Here is a 9,439-nt window from a genome sequence, read left to right as displayed (position 1 = left end):
GACTCGTCAGCCGCCCAACAGGCTACTTCCGCCCGGGGGGGGGGGTGGGGGGGCGCCGCCCGGCGGCCATCTTGGTTGGGGGCGGAAGCGCTTCCGGCCCGCTGAGGGCCACGCTTGTTCGGGGGCTGCCGAGGGGCGGGACCGCCGATGGGCGGCACTTTTTTAAAAGGAAACTGTGTGGTGGTTGATTCGCGAAGGCTGGCGGTTCCTCTGCGGGTCCAGCCTCTAGTGGATTTGAAGCCCCTCCCAGCGCGGGTGGAGCCTTCCCAAGTTGGAGGTAATTATAACCAAGCGCCCGCGGTCTGATTGAAACGCCTTCTCGGGATGCTCGGGTCCCTTGCTAGGTCTATCGCGGCCCCGGGACAGGAGTCCTTCTCCTGAGACGGCGCAGTTGCACTCTCGGCCGGTCCCCTTCGCCTAGGCTCCCTCGGCCGCCCCTGTGTCCTGGGCGGGCTGGGGAGCCGGGTGGGCGCGCAATGCTGACCGTAGGTGCGGGACCCTCACCCCTGGCTCTCGGCGTGCAGCCTTCTGGGGCGTCCTTGTTATTCGTTATTTACTCTGGACATCCACCGAATGCAATGTTAGGAAAAGGGAAGCGTGAGTCCGTTTTTGTTCGTTGGAAAGTAGCTTCACAGATGCTCTGGACCGGGCCTGAGCGCCGGCACAGGCTCTCTCTTAAGGGGTGTGTGCGCGCGCGCTCGTTTGCTTCTGGTTTTCTTTTGTTGTTGCTTATTTTGGGGTTTTCGTTTTGTGTTTCAAACCAGTGTTATACCATCAAAGATGTCTTCCCTGATATAACCTTACACTGGCACCAGTCTGGAGAGGAGCGTAGTGGGCAGTAAGGAAACGACCTAAATGCCTGAGAAAACACCGCCTGGGGATGGGGCAAGGGAGCCGGGTTGGGGGGAGGACGCCTAACACTGACTCAGTGATAATGAAACTTGGAGAGTGTGGCCTGTCTCTTCTAAGTATTTCCAAGACCCTTCATGAAAAAAAAGCATTTATTATTGAAGATTTCATATCCACACTAATGTAGAGAGAATGGTATAATGGGCCCACCAGCTGGGCTTTACACTTACTAAGTCACGGTCAGTGTCATGTATATCCCTACGCACTCCCTCTCCCTCCCACCACCTCCATTATTTTGAGGTGAATCCTGTAAATAAATCATTCATTTATAATATTCTAGTTTACCTCACAATAGCCCTACGATCTAGGGAATTTTACAGGTGGATAACCTGGGCCCCAGAGAGGCAAACAGATTTTACTCAGTGTCATTTTCAAAGCCTGTCCACAAAATGCTCCGATACACTTCAGCCCTGCAGAGTAGGTAGGAATAATTATTCTATGCATGACAAAAAACCAGAGAAGCTTGTTTATTCCTGCCCAAGTCACATGGTTACTAAGGGACAGAATCAGCCCTTAGACCTAGAACTCTGAATTCCTTTTCTACTTTGTCACACAACTTCCCACAAACTCAGAGCACTCCCTGGTGGCAGGTCTGCACTTTGCTGTCACTGCAGTGCCATTCTGTAGGGACACTTGTTCGTGTTTGACTTCCCAGCACCTGCAGAACCTCTTTTCTGTGTTTGAGAAAATTACCGCCTTACGGCAAGATCTGTTCCCCTTACAGCTGAGCTGGGATCAGCCAATCAGACACAACCACCTAGGACTTTATTTATTTTTTTAATAAAGATACTTTTCATTTATTTTTCATTTATTTATTTATTTATTTTTGGCTGCATTGGTCTTCGTTGCTGTGTTCAGGCTTTCTCTGGTTGCGGCGAGCGGGGGCTGCCCTCCATTGCGGTGTGTGGGCTTCTCACTGCGGTGGCTTCTCTCGTTGCAGAGCATGGGCTCTAGGCGCGTGGGCTTCAGTAGTTGTGGCTCACGGGTTTAGCTGCTCCGCGGCACGTGGATTTTCCTGGACCGGGGCTCAAACCTGTGTTGCCTGCATTGGCAGGCGGATTCTTAACCAATGGGCCACCAGGCAAGTCCCACCTAGGACTTTATAGATGGAGAGCTAGTGATGTCAAGGAACAGGGACAGTGGAGACTTCGTTTTGATGGTGACAGAGGCGTCCCCTGCAAACATCCAGTCTCCAGGGGCAGCAGAGACATTGAATCCAGCTGCAGCGCTCAGCTGCCAGTGCCAGCGGTGGTGCTGGTGACAGCTATGGGTGACCAGAATGGTGTCCTCACCAGAATTGCCCTGAGGCGTGTTCTGACTGGGTTCTGAAGGTTAGCTTCCCTTTGTCCCTGTCTGTTCACTGAGCCGGGTTCCCCAACTTTCCCAGAGATTCTATGAGTCGTCTGATATCTTCTCGATAAATTTCATTTCTTTGAAAAGCAAAAACACTTTCAATTGCTTGCCTTAGAGACCCTAACTGACCCAGACTCCCCGAATTTCCAGCTCCACGAGAGTTTGGCTGGCCTCTTTCAAACGGCAAGAAGGAGGAATGTGAACAGTCAGCTAGGGTTTGCACGGGGTGGGGGGGGGCGGGCACTTGCACACACACCTGTCATTTCAGGTAGAGGAAAGGCAAGCTCGTCAGCTGACATCACCGCAGAGTGTGTTCTGAAGGCAGGGCTTTCCCTACCCCTTCTCTCTGCTTCCCTAGCCAAGTTCACCGGGCTGCCCTGAAGATGCCACTGTTGCTCTTCTGCTCGCAGATCCAAGTGCCTAACAGAGGCTGTTACCACACCGGCTTCTTGCCTGGGTGCTGTGAAAGCTCTGTGTCTTTGACTCTTTATTCTCCACACCTGCTTTCCCATTCCCCCGGCATTGAAGAGGCAGCCCTTCCTTCTTGCGCCTTCTGCATTGTCGCCCCATAAAACCAGGATGTGGGGAAAGAGCTCAGCTTCAGCAGCTGGGCAGGGCACTGGGCTGAACCAGGGGCAGAGATGAGAAACCGTCTTTTTTTTTTTTTTTGTCTCAGGGAGGCGCACAAGTAAGAGGCACCTCCTCGTTTTATTGCCATCTTTTAATTTTGGCTTAGAGATGAGTGCGTATGTGTGTATCTTGTGGCAGTCTTGATGTCAGATTTTCTTCCTTTCACGTTAAATCTTTTTTGGTAGAATTTTAAGCATCCAGTATTTAAGTTCAAGAGATTCCATGTAGATCACCCTGGGCTTCTGAAGTCAAACCTAGGCATTCTGCCAGTTATATAATATAGCTGTAGTTTGGAGCACCACCTAGGCACTCCGCATATATCTTTAATTCTCGCAATAATTCTATAGCATAGTTGGTCTTACACTCATTTGATTGGTAAAACAAGGTTCAGCAGGACCAAGGCGTCCGCCTGAGATTACGCAGGTAGCCAGCGGCTGAGTGTGTCTTCAGATCCCAGTTAGTTTGACTCTACAGTCCTTGATCTTTGTTGTATCGTTAGCTTCAAAGAAAATTTCAGAACATCAAGAGGCAGAAGAGCCAAACAATTCTGAAGCAAAATTCAGATGGTACCCACACTGCCTCCTGCCCTTTGCCCAAAGGTGGGGCTTTACAGGTACAAGCAGGGACTTCCCTGGTGGCGCAGTGGTTAAGAATCCGCCTGCCAATGCAGGGGACACGGGTTCGAGCCCTGGCCCAGGAAGATCCCACATGCCGCGGAGCAACTAGCCCGTGCGCCACAACAAGAGAAGCCACTGCAACGAGAAGAAGAGTAGCCCTGGCTCGCAGCAACTAGAGAAAGCCCGCGCACAGCAGCGAAGACCCAACGCAGCCAAAAATAAATTTAAAAAATAAATTTATTAAAAAAAGAAAAACAAGTACAGGCAGTTGGGGGACCCAAGCTGGAGCGGCTCTCCAGTGATTTGGGGGACAGATGACACATGGGGTGGCCATGCCTGGGAGGCAAGTTGTCTGCATGCTCAAGGGCCCTCTTTTAAAACTGGGAGCAAGTTCTGATAGTTGCACTTTCTCTGGGCCCATCAGCACTGTTATCTCACTCAGAACATTGAGGGGGCGGATTTCTCCCTACTTGCTAATAGAAATGTAGCAAGCAAGCCCGCATCATGCCTAAAATAGAATGGTTTTTTGAAAACAGAGTTTTGCAGATACCACGTCCTCCTCCTTTCATGCATTATGTGGTCTAGCATCTGGACCTTGGCTCCCTGACTAAATGATTCAATAAATATTTGCAAAATGAGTGAATGGCGTCATACATATATGTCACATAATCACAAAGTATCTGCTCAAAGGACGCATTGGAAAAGGCAAAAGAATCTTTTGCCATCAGTTGCCTAACAGCTGAAATGCTAAAAGCAGTAAGACAGTTTTCACCTATGTCACACCCCCTCCGAGGCCTTGTTTCAATGCCTCTTCTTTTAGGGAAGGTAGCTGTGTCTCTGGCCTGTCAGAGTGCAGTATGAAGCGTGAACCTGCTGAGTCTTACATCTGCCTGTACTCGGATGATGTTGGAGGGAAGGCTGTTTTCTCATAGGATGAGGGGGGAATGGGGGCTGGGCACACCAGAGGAGAGATGATAAATGGAAGAGCCAAAGTAACTGAGGAAAATTAAAATAAATTTAACTCGGGCTCAGCTAGGAGAAATGGCAAGGGAGAAAGCAAGATGGTAGAAAAAGAAAACGGAGAGGAATCTGACAACGAATTAACAGAGGGCAAAGCAAAGAAAGGGAAATTTGATCTGGTAAAGGATAGACTGTGTCAGTAAAAGGAGTGTGAGGTTTTCTCAGGGTATATGCCCAGTAGTGGGATTGCTGGCTCATATGGTAGTTCTGTTTGTAGTTTTTTAAGGAACCTCCATACTGTTCTCCATAGTGGCTGTACCAATTCACATTCCCACCAGCAGTGCAAGAGGGTTCCCTTTTCTCCACACCCTCTCTAGCATTTATTGTTTCTAGATTTTTTGATGATGGCCATTCTGACTGGTGTGAGATGATATCTCATTGTAGTTTTGATTGGCATTTCTCTAATGATTAATGATGTTGAGCATTCTTTCATGTGTTTGTTGGCAATCTGTATATCTTCTTTGGAGAAATGTCTATTTAGGTCTTCTGCCCATTTTTGGATTGGGTTGTTTGTTTTTTTGTTATTGAGCTGCATGAGCTGCTTATAAACTTTGAAGATTAATCCTTTGTCAGTTGCTTCATTTGCAAATATTTTCTCCCATTCTGAGGGTTGTCTTTTGGTCTTGTTTATGGTTTCCTTTGCTGTGCAAAGCTTTGGAAACAACCGAAGTGTCCATCATCGGATGAATGGATAAAGAAGTTGTGGCACATATATACAATGGAATATTACTCAGCCATAAAAAGAAACGAAATTGAGCTATTTGTAATGAGGTGGATGGACCTAGAGTCTGCCATACAGGGTGAAGTAAGTCAGAAAGAGAAAGACAAATACCATATGCTAACACATATATATGGAATTTAAGAAAAAAAAAATGTCATGAAGAACCTAGGGGTAAGACAGGAATAAAGACACAGACCTACTAGAGAATGGACTTGAGGATATGGGGAGGGGGAAGGGTAAGCTGTGACAAAGCGAGAGAGTGGCATGGACATATATACCCTACAAAACGTAAAGTAGATAGCTAGTGGGAAGCAGCCGCATAGTACAGGGAGATCAGCTTGGTGCTTTGTGACCACCTAGAGGGGTGGGATAGGGAGGGTGGGAGGGAGGGAGACGCAAGAGGGAAGAGATATGGGAACATATGTATAACTGATTCACTTTGTTATAAAGCAGAAACTAACACACCATTGTAAAGCAATTATACTCCAATAAAGATGTAAAAAAAAAAAAAAAAAAAAAAGGAGTGTGAGGGGCCGGACAGAAGATCGAGTTACGCACTGCTGCCCGGTGTGATTGAGACATTTGGTGTTTGCCCTTCCCTTGGCTGACATGCCAACAGGATAAGAGAGCCTCGCGAGAGGTAGTCTTGACATCTTCACGTCAATGTCTATCAGCCTGTGTCAGCTGGAGGTGACATTTGTCGTAGAAGGGATGGTTATTTGACTTAACTGTTTGCAGATAACTGAGACCCTGCCTTCAACAAATAGCCCGGCAGGCGTCACACCTGATAGAGGGAGCTTGGATGTCTGGGCTACACACATTCTCAACACCGTGACTAAAAAGGGTGATATCGAAAAATCGCACTCCAAGCGTGTTACCCTTAATTAGTGTGTATTCGAGTACCTACTGCTGTAGCTAGCTCTGTGTTGGATGCTGTGGAGGATATAAAAGGTATTTGATGAAAAGCCAATGATTCTGACACAAGCTCTCACTTCTCTTCAAGCCTCCTACACTGTCTTTTCCCCTTTGCCACCATTCCACCCTAGCTGATGAGCCTTCCCACAGGAATGGAGAAAACAGAAGTAATCAGGAAAGTCCTCATGTTAAATCTACTAAATCTAACTCTGGACCTCACCCCTCCCACCTCTCAAAGATCTCACCCCCTTCTCTCTCCTCTATAATTTTCTCCTTCTCAGCTACATTGTTCCCATTATCTCAGAAATATTCCCTAGTGTCTCCCATTTTATAATCATGCCCTTTTGTCTCCCAGTCTCCTTCCAGCCCCCGCCCATTTCTCCTTTCCTCATCACAACAGATGGTCTTGACCTTTGGTCATTGCTGTCTCCACAAGAGGCCTTCCATTCTCTTCTCCAGCTCCATCCATTAGGGATCCTTGCATCATCACTGCATCCACGAAAAGACCTCCCTCGCCATCTTGTCAGTTTCAGTAGTCACTTCTCAGTTTTTGGACCTTTCAGCAGCACGGCTGACCTGCCCCTTGTTGACACAGTTGCCTTTTGATTTCTCTCAAAACGCGCTCCACTAGCTTTCCTCTTACCTCACTAGGCCTGTCTTCTCAATCACTCCCCCCACCCCCTCACCGGTACGTGGGCCTCTCACTGTTGTGGCCTCTCCCGTGGCCTCCAGACGTGCAGGCTCAGCGGCCATGGCTGATGGGCCCAGCCGCTCCGCGGCATGTGGGATCTTCCCGGACCGGGGCACGAACCCGTGTCCCCTGCATCGACAGGCGGACTCCCAACCACTGCGCCACCAGGGAAGCCCCACAATCACTTTTGCTGGCTCTTCTTCCTTTGTGTAACGTCTTCACGTTGGATGGACCCAGGCTCAAGCCTTAGCACTGGTCTCTTCTTGGTCTTCAATCCCTGTCTAGGTGATTCCATCCTGTCCTGTCGCCTAAAGAGTTAGAGCATTACTCCAGTGGTTCAGATGGAAATTATGATGGCAGTGGAAATGGAGAGAACGGAACAGATGTTTGCAGATGACTCCGACATTTGTTACTACAGCCCTGTGCTCCTGGATTATATATACATCTAGCCACCTCCTTAGACTCTCCACTTGGATGTCTAAGAGAAGTCTCAAATCTAACACGTCGAAAATAATAATTCTCTTCCTGCCACATCCATCCTGAACTCTTTTCTAGTCAACCCTATCTCGGGAAATGGTACCACCCAGTTATTCCGGGCTAAAACCCAGGAATAATCCTCCATCCCTGTCTCTCACTATCCACACCCAATCCATCTACAAATCCTATAGACTCTTCCTCCAAAACAGGGGTTGATGCAATTTAACTATGAAGAGGCAGATAGTGGGTTTTGCAGGGCCTGTGGTCTCCATTACAACTATTCTACAAGGCCCTTGTAGCAGGAAATCCGCAGCAGACAGTAGGTAAATGAATGGGCGTGGCTGAGTTCCAATAACATTTCATTGACAAAAGCAGTCAGAGGGCCAGTTTTGGCCCACGGACAATAGTTTGCTGACCCCAGATCCAAAATATATCCCTGTCCTTTTCCATCTCCACTGTCACTAGCCGAGTCCAGGTCATCAGCTTCTCATCTGAGCCACTCGGATTACCTTTTTTTTCCTTTTAGTTTTTTTTGTTTTTGGCCATCCCACATGGCACGCAGGATCTTAGTTCCCGGACCAGTGATCGAACCCGCGCCCCCCGCAGTGAAAGCATGAGTCTTAACCACTGGACTGCTGGAGAAGTCCTTCAGATTACCTTCTAATTCCTCCTGATTCTACTCCTGTCCCGTTAGTGACTCTCCTCACTATAAAAGCAGGCTGAATCTTTCAAAAGTATAAATCAGGCCTTGTGTGTCGCCTGCTTTAAACCTCCAGTGTCTTCTCAGCCCTCTGGGTCAGGTTCCAACTCCTATCAAAGATCTTCAAGACCCTACATGACCTGGCCCCATCCCATCCCGCCCCTCTCTTGCTCTATTCCAGCCTCACTGGCCTTCTTTCTGTTTCATAAACAAGGCTTGGTTCACTCTTTTCTAAGGCCTTTGCTCTGACCGTTTCTTTTACCAGATCTTCACATGGCGGTTGCCTCCTCTGAGAAGCCTGCCTGGGCCACCCCAATCTAACTCAGGAAATGTTAACATTTATAAAGCGCTCACTATATGTCAGCCAGTGTTATAAACTCTGAATATGAATTACCTTATTAGGTTCTCACAAAAAGCCCTCTGAACTAGATCCTGTTCTTATCTCCATTTTATTGAAGAGGAAATTGGGGCCAAGAGAGATTGTATAATTTGCCCCAAATGATTGAGGGAGTAGCAGAGCTGAGATATAAACCAGGCTGTCTGGCTCTGGGGTCCATGACCTTAGGCACCTAAGTAAAGACAGGCTCTTTACTGTCTATGTATTTTTATCATAGCATTTGTCACTGTGTTGTGATTACATGTTCATTTATTTGTGCTTTTGTTTGTTGAGTGTCTCCCCTACAACAAAAAGCAGAGATCTCGTCTGTCTTTTATCTCATCAAATTCCCAGCTTCTAGAACAGTGTCTGACACACAGTAGACATTCAATACTTGCTGAGTGCATGAACAGTAATTTAACTTTGTAGCAAAGTAATTTATTGATATGCTGACAAATCTGTAATATTCAAAGTACACCTTACCTTAGAATTCCTGTGAAGGAAAGGAATAGATTCATTACTCTAATTTCAGCAATGTTGAATTAATTCATAATCTGATCAGCCCTCCCCTCTCCCCCAAAATACGTGAATTCTTTGGAATTTTTTAAAAATAAATTTATTTATTTTTGGCTGCATTGGGTCTTCAGTGCTGCACGCGGGCTTTTTCTCTAGTTGCGGCGAGCGGGGGCTACTCTTCGTTGCGGTGCGCAGGCTTCTCATTGCGGAGGCTTCTCGTTGCGGAGCACGGGCTCTAGGCGCGCGGGCTCAGTAGTTGTGGCGCACGGACTTAGTTGCTCTGCGGCATGTGGGATCTTCCCGGAGCAGGGCTTGAACCCGTGTCCCCGGCATTGGCAGGCGGATTCTTAACCACTGCGCCACCAGGGAAGCCCCTCTTTGGGTTTTTGAATGTTACTTATGGAATTAGAATAGACTCCTGTCCATTTAACCTTCTTATTCCCTTATCCTGTTGCTTCCGGGCTATGTGTGAGTGTGTTCATACACGTTGATACTCCAGGACAGCAAACCTGAG

This window comes from Delphinus delphis, chromosome 19 (genome assembly GCF_949987515.2).
Source record: "Delphinus delphis chromosome 19, mDelDel1.2, whole genome shotgun sequence".
NCBI lineage: Eukaryota > Metazoa > Chordata > Mammalia > Artiodactyla > Delphinidae > Delphinus > Delphinus delphis.
This window is presented reverse-complemented; position numbering follows the sequence as displayed.